This window comes from Perognathus longimembris, chromosome 8 (assembly GCF_023159225.1).
Source record: "Perognathus longimembris pacificus isolate PPM17 chromosome 8, ASM2315922v1, whole genome shotgun sequence".
Lineage (NCBI taxonomy): Eukaryota > Metazoa > Chordata > Mammalia > Rodentia > Heteromyidae > Perognathus > Perognathus longimembris.
In genome coordinates, this window is record NC_063168.1 from 36,584,133 (window position 1) to 36,598,356 (window position 14,224).

A 14,224-nucleotide genomic window follows, 5' to 3' on the forward strand; every position below is an offset into this window, starting at 1 on the left:
AACTTTATTAGCTAAATGAGAATTGATCCGGGTAAGTTTTAACTCAATATTTTACCTGCTTCAAGTATATTTCCAGAACTCATACAACTCAACAACTCCCTGTATTCACAATACATTCACATAAATTTTCCGTGAAAATAATCAACTTATATTTGCTTCAATGTCTTTTGATTAAAAAAAAAAGTGAGGTGAGAGAGAAATCACAGCGTGTAAATCCTTCTTAACATCACAACTTGGTCTTATTTATTTACATATGCTCCCTGACACAATAAGGTCAGAATAGCACATATGTCTGGCGTAAGCATTTCATCATTGTTCTGTGTGCTCTGCCCAAAAAGTGGCTTCAAAGAACAGGTTTCTGTGAGATCATTTAGAGGACATTAAGCAAAAGGAAAGAAATGTCCAGGAATCGCTTATTGTTCCTAGACTTATTTTTCCCCTTATTGCATTCTAAATTATTTAAATATACTATTAGGCATCATATTGGAAAAAAAACAGATGTTTTCTAATTATGAACTGATTTTACAGTGTGATGGTGTCACATATTTAAATTACAAATACACATTTTTAGCATTCCAGCTGTGCTTTACAAGAGTTTAATTTGCTTCTTCTGATATGTCACATTGCACCTGCCTTTTTAAAACTCCTATAAATGTAAAACATTACTCAAACACAATTATTAAGACATGTTGAAGAATTCTAAAGATGCTGAACAGCTTATGGAAGATGAATTTTATATAAAGATTCAATAATGAATCTACCAAATGTGTACTTGGAGTAACATTTACAAATATTTTTGGGAGAATGTGAATTTGGAATGATGATTTGTGTACATATACGTGTTGGTGCGGCAGTATATAGAATTCAATTTCATGTTCATGGCACCTTTCATATTAACTGTTTTCCCAAGCACAAACATACAAATGAGTTAGATATATCCAGTGTATGTTAAACACACAGTTTATCTTAAATGCCTTTTGTTATATTAATGCCCAGTCTATATAATAAACACCTTTTGGAAATGTAAATTTTTTTAATTTCATGAAGTAGAAGAACATACTTTACTCAGAGATTTAGTATTGTTTAAATTACAGCTATCCTCAAGACCAACTCTATAATATAAGCAGATTGATCAACTATATCAGAAGAAATGCTAAATAACTGAATTTTAAATTAATTTGCACTGTCCTACAAATAAACCCCTTTTGACTAGATTATCATTATCTCATCTTGGCATAGGTTTTTTGGGGGGTGCACTTCAGTCCTAAGTAAAACAAATTTGTGCATATGAAGTTCAAATGATATCACAAGGTTTAAATGATCAAGTTTATGCTGTTGAGACAAACAAATTCATATAAATATGTGAAAGGCAATATATTCAAAAGTACAAATGCCAACAACAAAATAATTCTTTCTAAAAAAGGAAAAATAGAAAGAGACTAGATGTTTCCTTTCTGGAATTTTCAGAAATATTTTAAACTTCAAAACAAAGAAATGAATTCAGCAATGTCTCTATGTAAAATGTACATAAAGGAGTATTCATTTAGACACAATAAATATGCAAGAGCTGTTTACTTTCTTGTATCCTTTTGGTTTCAGAAATATATGTTCATAACTAAAAGTAACTCTAAGAATATATCAAGAGGAAATACACCAGATATAACATTTCACCTTATTTTCTTTTCCAAAAGAGGCAAAGAAGCAGTTTCCTCAACCCCAAACACTACTGAAAAGAATTGATATGTTTACATGATTGTGTAGGGGTATGCCTCCCCATTTTCCTAGTCCCACAATTATGACTAAAAATAAACCATTTATAACCCTTTCAAATCTTAATATAGCTAAATGATTTATTTCTGTTGAAACTGATTTCACCATCCTCAACATAAAATATTCAAGACAAAACCAATAAGAGGGTAGACACTGTGACACTGCCCCCCACCTCAGTGTGGGAAGCTAACATAATGGTGAATTGACTTTTTTTTTAAAGAGAAGTCTGAAGATTAAATGAGGATGGTAACAAGTATTACAGTAATAAATTTTACTAGCAAATAAATAAAATCACATTGTAAAACCTTTCCCAAAAAGTAGCTTTAACTGCAATGTACAATCATATATAAAAACCTAAAACGGAAAATGTTTTTGATTTGTGGAAAAGGTTTTATTCTGAGAAGGAACAGAACTTATATTAAGAAATATATGCTGGGGGCTGGGAATACGGCCTAGTGGCAAGAGTGCTTGCCTCCTACATATGAAGCTCTCGGTTCGATTCCCCAGCACCACATATATGCAAAATGGCCAGAAGGGGCGCTGTGGCTCAGGTAGCAGAGTGCTAGCCTTGAGTGGGAAGAAGCCAGGGATGGTGCTCAGGCCCTGAGTCCAAGGGGCAGGATGGCCTTGAGTCCAAGGCCCAGGATGGCCAAAACAAAACAAAACAAAACAAATATATATATGCTGGTCTTGAGTTTGAAACACACAGATTAGAGAACTGTGAAATTTGTAGAGTAGGAATAGTAAAAATTGGAAATTTTTATCCATTTAAGTGTGAACAAGCTAATTTAGAATAAATGGGGGGGGTGTATATTTGGACTTAGAAAGTGTTCAGCCAGCACTCTTATTGAACGAAGCCCTTATTTTAATCATAGGACTATTGACTGCAAATCAAATTGTTTCTGCCAAACACAAAACTTTCGAGGTGACTCATCTGTAAATCTATTGTTCATAAGCTTTAATGGCCTGTCATCATCACACACTTCCTATTGTGACTGGATTTCTTTCTTTGGGGCTTCAGAGAAAAATCCATTTCATTCTGAGCTCAGCATTCTGAGTGGGTCCTGAGCCTTCTTTCAGCCTCAGTACTTGGTCATCAGTCACAAAGACTCCTTTTGTGTGAAAGACCAGTGACCCAAGACTCTTTGGTCTTAATTTCCACCCCTCCTCAGATCTTCTGCCCCATTCTACATTTGGCTCCATGTTTCCTACCATTTAAAGGTGGTTCCACCACACGGTTAGAAGACACCAAGATGCCATTAGATTTCTACCAAGCATAAGGCCCAAGGAATGAAATACAGTGGTCCCAATCATGCTTTGAAAAGGAGCCCTAGACTGAACATGTACAACAGAAACAATATTTAATTATTTCAGAAACTAACAATGACCATTAGATTCAGTCTGCCATAAAATGACAATGACAGACCTCACTCTAAGTAGAAATTGCAACTGTGCTTTTCTCAACAGAGACAAGAATGAGAATTCAAAAGCTGCATGCATGAATGAGAGATACCTTTAAAGATGGATCCCTCGGGAAGCTCAAAAACTTGAGAGCTGAAAGACAGTTTTCTGGAAATGTTATTCTCAGTATACAGCTGAGATGTCAATGAATGAATTATGTGATTTAGGTAATAAGCAGGCTAATAAATAAAATTGCAAAAATCTTCTAAATATTATTCAACTTACCCAAACTCCCAGATACTTGGCAATCCCTTTATTTATTAGGTATGATAGTCCAAAAAAATGCTTCAGTAGGAATACAAAATGTTGTATCCATTGTCTTCACATGGACGTTATGTTGCTGAGGACCCCTCTCCTAGCTCTTGACCTTTGAGAAGTCCTTAACTGGTCCTCTGTCTAACAAAGCTACATTGGGCCCTCACTGTTAATCCTCAGCCTGTGGCATGCTTCCCTTTGTGGCTTATACCATGTTTCAGGGGGCATCCAATTCACATGTTTTTCTTCATATCCTTTGAACACGAAGAGACGATACAGGTTAAAAAAGCACTAGAAACTAGATATAGGAATAGATAAACCAACATACTCCAGGAAAAATCTCATATAAAGAAATAATGAATGTATCCCTGAAACGAGATGGGAAAGTTAGGAGGGAAAAATAAGGTTCTGCTCATCTCTAATTCAATCTGCAGCCCTTTCTAGCATCATGAGGACCCAACTGACTACTGATCCAGGTACTGAGGAGAATCTGCCTTGTGAGACAACCAGGGCTAATCTATCATCTCTGAGCCACCCATTCTCAACCTGTCAGACCCACATGTTGTAAGTTCTTTCATAGGCTATATTTTAACAAGGCACCATACGCATGAGTGAAACAGGCAGTGACACATTGAATCTGAGATAGAAGTGTCTGAGTCAAGAAGAGCCCTGGAAGATATGCTGTTTGGACATCACATATTACTTCTGGAAGGAGAAAATCCAAACGATGCTTAAAATGATTCAAAATGAGATAACCAAAATAGAATAAAAAATCCCTCCCCAGTATGAAAGAATGTCACTTGATAGATGATTGGTTGACACCGGACATTTGGTTGTCAGCTTAAGATCTGAGAGAAAGATTCTAATAACAAAGATAACTCTGAGGGTTTCCAAGAAGACTCCAACTTTTGGGATTTTCTCAAAGCCTGGGCTGACAGATCATACCTCAATTTTGGATAAGCCAACAAACTAAAAAAAACTTTATCAAGAGATTTTTCCTTATAACTCAGAAGATAACAGCACACATGAAACAAAGGAAAAGTACATACACACTAACCCAGCCCCCCCACCCACCCAGGCTTAACTAAAGGGAGAGGGGGAAGAAAAGTCTCTTCATATTGCTCTTTAAAAAGTAAGAAACAGGGCTGGGAATATGGCCTAGTGGCAAGTGCGCTTGCCTCCTATACATGAAGCCCTGGGTTCGATTCCCCAGCACCACATATACAGAAAACAGCCAGAAGTGGCGCTGTGGCTCAAGTGGCAGAGTGCTAGCCTTGAGCAAAAAGGAAGCCAGGGACAGTGCTCAGGCCCTGAGTTCAAGGCCCAGGATTGGCCACCAAAAAAATTAAATAAATAAAATAAAAATAAATAAAAAGTAAGAAACTTCAAGAGAAGAGATGAATGACGAAATTGTTTTGCCAAAAAAAAAAGATTGTCAAAATATACATGTAGGTGACAAAGATGTTTAATGCCTTAAAAGTCTGAAGAAAACATCTAGAATTGTATGAATCATCAATGAATTTGAATTAAAGAAGCAATGCCTAGCTTGTGGTTAAAAAAAAGTAAATTGGTCAATGACAGACAAAGAAGCTGCAGAGGGGAGAGGAACAGGATAACAAAGCAATCTTTCAGGAGGTAAAAGATACATTAAAGACAGAAGATGCAGAGCCAGCCTATAGCAGCTACATAAAAGAGCTTCACATGGGTAGAAATATACCAATATCCTACTTAAATCTGAAGAGGAAGACATCTTTTACTAACAAAGAAAATCAAGCTGATCTCATGCTTTTATTGAGTTTCATGATGTCCTACACGACAATGAAAGAATATCTACACCATTTTATGGTGTGTCGGGGTGCAAAGATATAATTCTGAATAAAAAGAAATTTGTAGATTAGGAACACACACACACACACACACACACACACACACACACACACACACACACACTCCCTATATCTCAGCATTTGAAACTTGAAGGAGAAGGTCTGAGAGTTAGAAACCAGCCTATAACATATAGTGAATTAAAGCCAGCCTGGGCTACCTAGTGAGACAACAAACAGGTACATCTACAAAGGCCATAAAAAGATTGTTTCAGCCTCACAAGGATTCAAAATGTATACAATCCACATACTTCTTTCTAAAATAAAATTATGATAGGATATATTTAAGCTAAGATAGAGTCCTCAAAATTAAAAAAACAAGGCATTGTTATTTATAAAAATAAATGATGACAAATAAGTGTAAAATCAATATTTAAGAATGTTTATCAAAATGACTTAACAATTTTTAAAATGCTTCTTGCAAGAGAAGTATACTATTTAAAAAAATACTAGTCAAAATTTATCATCTAGATTAACCATCAAAGATTACATTAACACCAATTGGAAATGAATTTAAATAAAACATAGTAAAAAGAGGTATTTTCTTGTTTCACATGATAATTAATCAAACTCAGCTTTTTCTCCATACTGGTAATTCAAGAGATACAGTTTGAAAGTTTATTTCAATGTAAAGGTAGTTACTAGCGTTAAAGACAAATATACACTCTATAAACAGTTTTGGCAGGAAAGTAAACAGAAAGGAAAGGGGAAAAAGTAGCTAATACAAAATGGCAAAGAGAGCAAAACAAAAAATATATCCTTCAATTCCATGTAATCACAATAAAACTAAATAGAAGGTTCAATGACAATATTAGGCACAGAAAAATTTGAAGTTAAAAAGTAAATGGAACAAAGGAATAATAATATGAGAGGTAAATTCTTTTATGTAGCTATAATAATAATAATACCAACAATAAAATTTATTCTCTGACTATTAACTAAATTTATAAAGGCAAAACTTAATTATAGTGGGAGACATAATGCTAAATTGAAAAAAGCAGTAAATGATTTAAAGAATTTTAGGAAATGGCAATTATAAGCTGTCACTGGAAACGCTTATCATTATGCTATCATGTGACAGAAATGATGTGAAGTTCTTTAATATGTAGCTCATTAAATCTTAATGACTGTATAAAATTGGTGCATTATACTCATATTCAGTTGAGAAACTGAGACCAAGACTTGAATATCTTTTCAAACTTCACATAATTGGTAGCTACAAAGTTCTTTTTAAAAATTTCTTATTATTTTTAAGTAGTTGTACAAAGGAGGTGCCATTTAACAAAGCAGTCTATGAATACAGTGCATATGGATCTATGTTACCCCTTTAAAATTCTCACCCCCTTCCCCTTTTGACCTGACCCCTTTCTTTATTTTTCTTAATTTTGTGAAATATAAATTAATTCTTGACTGCCTTCTCCCCACTCTTTCTCCTCTATATTTGTCTGCAATATCTGTCTCTAAACGGAACTAAAACCTGAGGTCCAAAAAATGGTCAAATATAAGCCAAATATACAAAACAAAAAGAATTGTTTCCTCCTACATCTGTAGTAACAGAATAGGGAAAAACATGAAATGCCTAAGGAGAACTATACTTAAGAAAATACACAGGAATAAATAAAAAACAATTACAGATGCCAACAGGAAATCAAAAATCTTTTCTGTCTCAAATGTATAGAAGACTAGATTATTTTTTTTCATTTCATGTTTTGCTTTATTATTTTCTTTTTTTCTTATTTATTGTCAGAGTGATGTACAGAGAGGTTACAGTTTCATACGTTAGGCATTGGATACATTTCTTGTACTGTTACCTCCTGCCTCATTCCCCTCTCCCTCCTCCCCCTTTCCCTCTCCCCCCATGAGTTGTTCAGTTGGTTTACACCAAACAGTTTTGCAAGTATTGCTTTTGTACATTGGAAACTGTATATACTGTTATTAGAACTAGGAAAGTGAAAGGGAATACCAAAATCGAGAGACACAGGATAAAAAGTCAAATAACTACAAAAACAAAAGAGTAGATTATTTAAAAATATCCATTCTACTCTATGTTGTGATTATAGTCCTATCACAATTAAAATAGCTTCCTTTTTTTAACTTGCCAAAATCACTTTAGACTTGATTTTAACAAGAAATTTAAGATGTTCCTAAAACTTACCTGTGTGTCCTGTGAGGATGAAGAATATATCTACCTTGCCTCAGCATTTCTAGCTCAGAAGTAGAATTCCAAAAATATTTGTTGGATATAGAATAGCTAAGACATTTTTGAAAAATAATCTAATTAGTGTTTCTAACTAAGGGAACCTCTTGTCATTCTAAACTAATGAGTGAAAACTTGTCTTATGAATAGTTCATATTTTTGACATATAAAAATGATTCAAAATAATAGGGGGAACACAAAATGTGTGTGATAGTTTCAAGGAAACAAACAAGCAAATAAAAATTGTGTATGGGAACAAGAATGGTTATTTGGGGTTATTTATACATTTATTTATTTTTGTACTGGTACTAAACCTTTAACTCAAGGCCTTGTGCTTTTATTTGGTGGTTTCACTATAGGCTGATGCTCTACCATTGGAACCACACCCCCATTTCTAGCTTTTCCCTGGTGGAGACAAGAATCTTGAGAATTCGTATGCCTAGATTGGCTTCAAATTTTGAAGATCACAGCCTCCCAAATACAAGTGTGAGTGACTGGCCCAGGATTTATTTTGGATTTATTGATAGAAAAAGTTTATTCTTATCTAGAGATGCACTCACACCATTCCATATTAAGAATAATATTCACATTTCTCACAAACTATTGAATATTTAATGACGTTTATTCAGTTTATTCATTCAATAAATGTTCATAATGATAGAAGAAAAAGTAAAATGTACAATTATAAACTAATCAATTCCTGACTTCAAAAAATCAGGATAAAGAAGCTTCACAAAGAGAATGCCAGAAGGAAATACATTAAAATATCAACAGCAGTTATATCTGGGTGTCAAATTAGAATTACGCTTTTTATTTCATGTTTTTAGTTATGTATTCCTAAATTTTTCATATTTTCTATTCTGATCATAAGAAAAATAATTCCCTACAGACTAGTTTGTTCAAGGTAATAGAGCCAGATTACTAAAAGTGAAAATAAATCTGGCCTCACATTCTATTTTGGTGTCTCCAAATTTCAGAGGATGTCAATTTCCATATGCTGCAAAATCCTAGGAAAAATCTGATTTTCAATCTGTAGATCCAAAATAGGCATTTTCCCCAAAAGTAATGTTTTCTACAGTCTTTCTTACACTCTTCACCTGAGACTCAAAACACCAAATTGAAAATATTTGTGTTTGAAGGAAAATATGAGCAATTTAACATAATATTTTAGAATGCTTAATTTTTTTTTGCTTCTCAATGCTTATAAGTGGTTGAAGTAAGAAAGAATACATGTAAGAAAGAAAAGGCTGCACTACGTCAAAATGGAAGTAAGTTCTCATACAGTGAGATATTTAAGGTAAATATCAACCAGAGCAGATCCCTTCTCCACAACATAATTATCAACATGAAAACTAATCTCCAATGCAATGCCTGAAAAAAGTGATTTTTAGTGTCTCTGGTTCAAAGTACCACAAACTTGTCTCTCGGGTGTTTTGCTAGACCACCATCCCTTGCCACTGAGAAAGATCATTATGAATGTTCTAAGTGAAAGATCATTATTCACCAGATTAAATTGCATCACCTTTGGAATGCCCGTGCCTTTGAGAAGAGAAAACAACAAGTTTCCACACTTGTACCTGGAGTGGAGAGCAAGGGAATAAATTATTTGGATTATACATTCTAAATTTTTTACAAGATGGGGGAAAAATGTGCAGATAGTCCCAAAAAGAGATAGGTAAGCTTTTAATTAAATTAAGTTTTTGCTAATCTATGGATGAGTAAATCCTCCTTTCAGTGCTTGTAGACAAGCCTTGATGCCAACAAGTTCATTTTAGGAATATATAACTTAACAAGTTGTCAGGTTTAAAATAGGAACATGTATCTAACTCGTGAGCCTTTTATTTTTAATGCATTAGATTTGTAGTGGCGGTTGAAGCTTCCAGATAGGGAAAACTGGGCCAGTGCTTGTAGAAATTCACTTAAATACACAGGAATCACCTTTCCAAGGTCTCTAGTGTGTGTGTGAGGTGGGACAGTCTACAGTGCCGAATTGAATTTTACTAAGCAGAGCTCTGTAGCCAAGAGAATTTGGTGGGGAAACCAAGCAACCTTAAGCTAGTATTAACAACAATCCTTACATAACCTATTAAATTACTGAAGGCATTTACTTAACATGCCCAATTATTTGGTGCTGTTACAGCTTGCCATTATATGACACCTGGTGCAATTCTTAGAACAACTCTGAGACAGAAAAGACAGTATTTCCATGTTGAATTTGATGTCCTCAAAGGTCAGAAGAACCCTCAGTTTACCATATCATACAGCTGAGGCAATGGGTGAGACTAGATCTTGGGTCTTAGAAAGACTTTTCTAGCATTACTTTCCATTCTATCCAGCAGGTTTTCAAGGAAACAAGCTCTCAAATAAGGCCCTTCCTTCTCTCCCTTGGGTAACTTTAATAAACTCAGTGTAAAACAAACAACAAATTGGCTGTTCCTAAGCAGATGGTGCTGCTCAGCTGCGGTTAAGCAAGGAGGCCTCCAACACGCCAAACTTTCACAAACATTCCTTACTTACTATTTTAGCATGCTGGCGAAGGCAGACAGCTCATATTTTGTGTCCTCATCATCCTAGCAAGGGCCAAACTCCTGCTAACTGCCTCTGCAGAATGGGCCAGCTCATGTGTAAAAGAAGAGCGTGTGGGATGTAGGTAGGGACCATGTGCTGTCAGCATTGTGTTTTTGTCTTGAAGGCAAAAAATTCCCATTCCAGACTAGATGGGAAAAGACAGTGTGGATCTTGACAGCAACTGATATGGAACAAACAGATTATATACTGGATTAGGAGGCAAACATGGATACAGATTTTTGATACAAATTTTTTGTTCTGGAACTTTTATGAAAATTCAGTGCAGTAGCTCTCAATATATTTTTTGTTACTACAATTGAACTATATGCATGAGGTAAGTATTTGTGTATAAACTTTTTATTTCACCAAATACCATATAGACATATCCAAATCCCCCCTCAAAAGAGAATGAATTTCAAACAAATTATTTTCCCCCATGCATTGTAATAACAAAGTTTAAATTATAAAGGCTGAGAGGTTACCCATCTGTGCTTAGGATGAAAGACCGACTCGATGAAGAACCAGGGAGTCTATAGCAACCATTTATTTGCTAAATAATTAAATAAATATGTATTGGGTACTATTATGTGCTAGGCACAGTCCTAGGTGTTGGAGAACAAAATAAACTACTTAAATCTCATGAGCTTATATTTAGAATTAAGGGGAATAAGAAAGTAGACACAGACACAAACCAAGTCAGATGGTATAATGGTCCAAGCAGGATAAAAAGTAGGAAGGCAACTAGAAAGAAAGTCAGGAGTGAATATATTAAGGCAGAAGGACATTCGAAGAACAGCAAAGCAACCAGGAAGGAAAATGCCAGGAATACAGTCAGTTTAGGGGAGATCAATCAGACCAACAGCATCAGAAATGTCTAATAAGACCATAAGAACCAGAAGGTGCAGACTGAGTCAGACCCTTGGACTCCACACAGCCCTCAGCATACACTCTTAGAGGCCTGATTGACAGTGGTACCACCAGTCGCTACCCAAAGATCTGCACAAGCTAGTGAAGTATCCCTATCCACAGTCCTAAGAAATCCTCCATGTTTAGAACTTTCTAGGGTACCCCATTTTCCATTCCAATGCCTAACAAATTCTAAAGACACTAGTTGATTTTCAACCAGGCCCTGTCCTTTCCAGTCTTCCTCCACAAGGTCCCCACTGATCATAAGCCTTTCTCCTAGTCCACCCTGAGTCCTGACCATTTGCCGATTCATTTCCTTTCATTGTATGCTTTCCACCCAACTTCCATAGATGTATATGCCAGGGTCCCAGACCCAGGTATATGAGAATTAGTAAAAATAGGCATGTTCTAGAAGAAACTTGTTCTCTCATCAGAAACAATTAAATATGAATCACTTTATTTTTTTTCAAATTTTTATTATCAAACTGATGTACAGAGAGGTTACAGTTTCATACATTAGGCATTGGATACATTTCTTGTACTGTTTGTTACCTTGTCCCTCATACCCCCCTCCCTCCCCCCCTTTCCCTTCCCCCCCCCCCGGGAGGTGTTCAGTTCACTTACACCAAACAGTTTTGCAAGTATTGCTTTTGTAGTTGTTTCTCTTTTTTTACCCTGTGTCTCTCAAATTTGGTATTCCCTTTGAATTTCCTACTTCCAATACCAGTAAACACGGTTTCCAATATACTCAGATAAGATTACAAAGATAGTGTAGGTACAACCACAGGAATGTGATACAAGAACATCATCAATAATAGAAGCTACAGATACACATAGGACGTTGAAAGTAGTTACAACTGTGATATAACAATTGTTTCCAAAACATGGAGTTCATTTCACTTAGCATCATCTTATGTGTTCATAAGGGTATAGCTATTGGGCCTTGTGATGCTCTGATATGAGTTGCCCCACTTTTGGGTATCTATCCAAAAGACCGCAAACAAAATCACAGTAATGCCCCCAGCACAACAATGTTCATCGCAGCACAATTTGTCATAGCGAGAATCTGGAACCAACCCAGATGCCCCTCAGTAGACGAATGGATCAGGAAAATGTGGTACATATACACAATGGAATTTTATGCCTCTATCAGAAAGAATGACATTGTTCCATTTGTAAGGAAATGGAAGGACTTGGAAAAAGTTATACTAAGTGAAGTGAGCCAGACCCAAAGAAACATGGACTCTATGGTCTCCCTTATTGGGAATAATTAGTACAGGTTTAGGCAAGTCATAGCAGAGCATCACAAGGCCCAATGAATCACTTTAATTGGAATATTGTAATATAAAATGTCATACAATTCTTAGGAAGATAATTTTTTTTCTTGTTTGCTAGGAGAACCAAGAGCAAGTTGTGAAAAAAATTCAATCAACCAGTAAATAAAACAGCAGAAGAGGGACTCCATTTGAGTCCAATCCTCACATATGAGCCAACTTGCAAGGTTATTCCAGAGGAATAATGAAGAAGATAAAAGCATGGTGATGAGAATGTCCCTGGGGATGGGGGGGAGGGCCATTAAATAGTAGTTAGAACTTTAAGTTGAGTTCTGGTAGGTTTGGGCATGGCCTTTATGAGACAAAATGGCAACAGATTCTGAAGGACCACCAATCTTGTAACAGACAATTGTCAGAGGTTTGGAACTCAGAAGTGCCATCAGACTAGAGTTTTAGAACACAATAACTGGTGGCCGTATATGGGATAGCAAGTAGGAAGTATTAGTGCCTGATTTAAATTTCTATAGCATTTTGAATTTTGTTTTATTTTATTTATAGGATCTCAAAGGATTTCCCAGAGTCATAGCCATGTTTCTGTATACACAATAGCCATTCCATTAACTGAACAAAGTGAATGAATTCATAAATAAGTCCTGGTATCTCATTGTTCTGTCTTTAGAAAGTTTGTTTCGCTTTATTTTTTCCTCCAAACATTTATTTATTGTGTATAGAAAAGGTGACCTTGACTCCCTTCACTTCTTGCCCACCCAATCAAGCCAGATCACTTGCTATTACCTAAATACCCATTTTGGTTTGTCCTGTCATAGCCATTTTCTCCTGCTGAAAACCCTTATTCCTCACTACATCCATATTATCTTTGGACACAAAGAAACATGCTTCAAAATGTGATCCTTTCTTAGCTAGGCACTAGTGGCTCATGCCTGTACCTACTCCTAGCTACTCAGGAGGCCAAGATCTGAGGATTGTAGTCTGAAGCCAACATGAGCAAGAAAGTCCATGAGATTCTTATTTTCAATCAACTATCCCCAAGAAGCTGGAAGTGAAGCTGTGGCTCAAGTGGTAGAGCACTGGCCTTGAGTATGAAAAATACTTATTCACATCTTGAGAGTTAGTTTAAAAGCAACTTATATAAATAGAAAAGTGCCCAATGTACATTAAGTAAGTGCTAGCATCCAATAGTGTTACAAGCATAATTCAATAGTTTTACATGTTTTAATTAGCATTGGTAGGTTGAATCCCTATGACAGGCTTCTATAAAACTGACATGAGATGTCAAGAGGCCATTTTGTGCACTGCCACTGTTATACCATCATGTTTCTGGATCATAATTTTCCCATTATCTGACTCTAGACATACCACAGGAATATCAGTGGGGTCAGAGGTTAGCTTAGCTCCTTGCTGGGCAAGAACAGATATCATTCCAGCATGTTTGTCTGACAGAGTACCCCTGCAGCCAAGGTTAAGTCCTTGTGAATGTGCACAAAATTCCATCAATGGATGGATTCTTCATTGTGTCCTCCAGGTGCTGCTCTAGGGTGGCTTCCATCCCGCCGGCAGCCCACCTCAGCTCAAGACCCCATGGTGCTGCATGTCCTTCCCCTCCTGTTTCGTTTTATTTTGTTGTTTTGTTTTTGTTGTTTTAATTTAGGGAAAACCCAGTCTAGGAGTCAAATTTCCTGAAAACTGTGTATCTGGATTATGTTAAAAATAATTCATCAATGAGTACTTGGCTGTTTTACATACCTAGTTTACAGCTTAAGTGTTCATTTCCTAACACACACATACACAAATGCACACACACAGCTACATATAACATAATTCATATACTATACAGTGAATACATTCTGTAATGTGAGTAATACATAATATATTATTACATTATTATAAAT

General features: G+C 35.7%; 1 pseudogene; it reads right to left on the reverse strand.

The window, feature by feature from the left end:
• Positions 1–13,537: 13,537 nt before the first annotated feature.
• Positions 13,538–13,881, reverse strand: LOC125356893 (annotated as a pseudogene).
• Between the last annotated feature and the right edge of the window lie 343 nt (positions 13,882–14,224).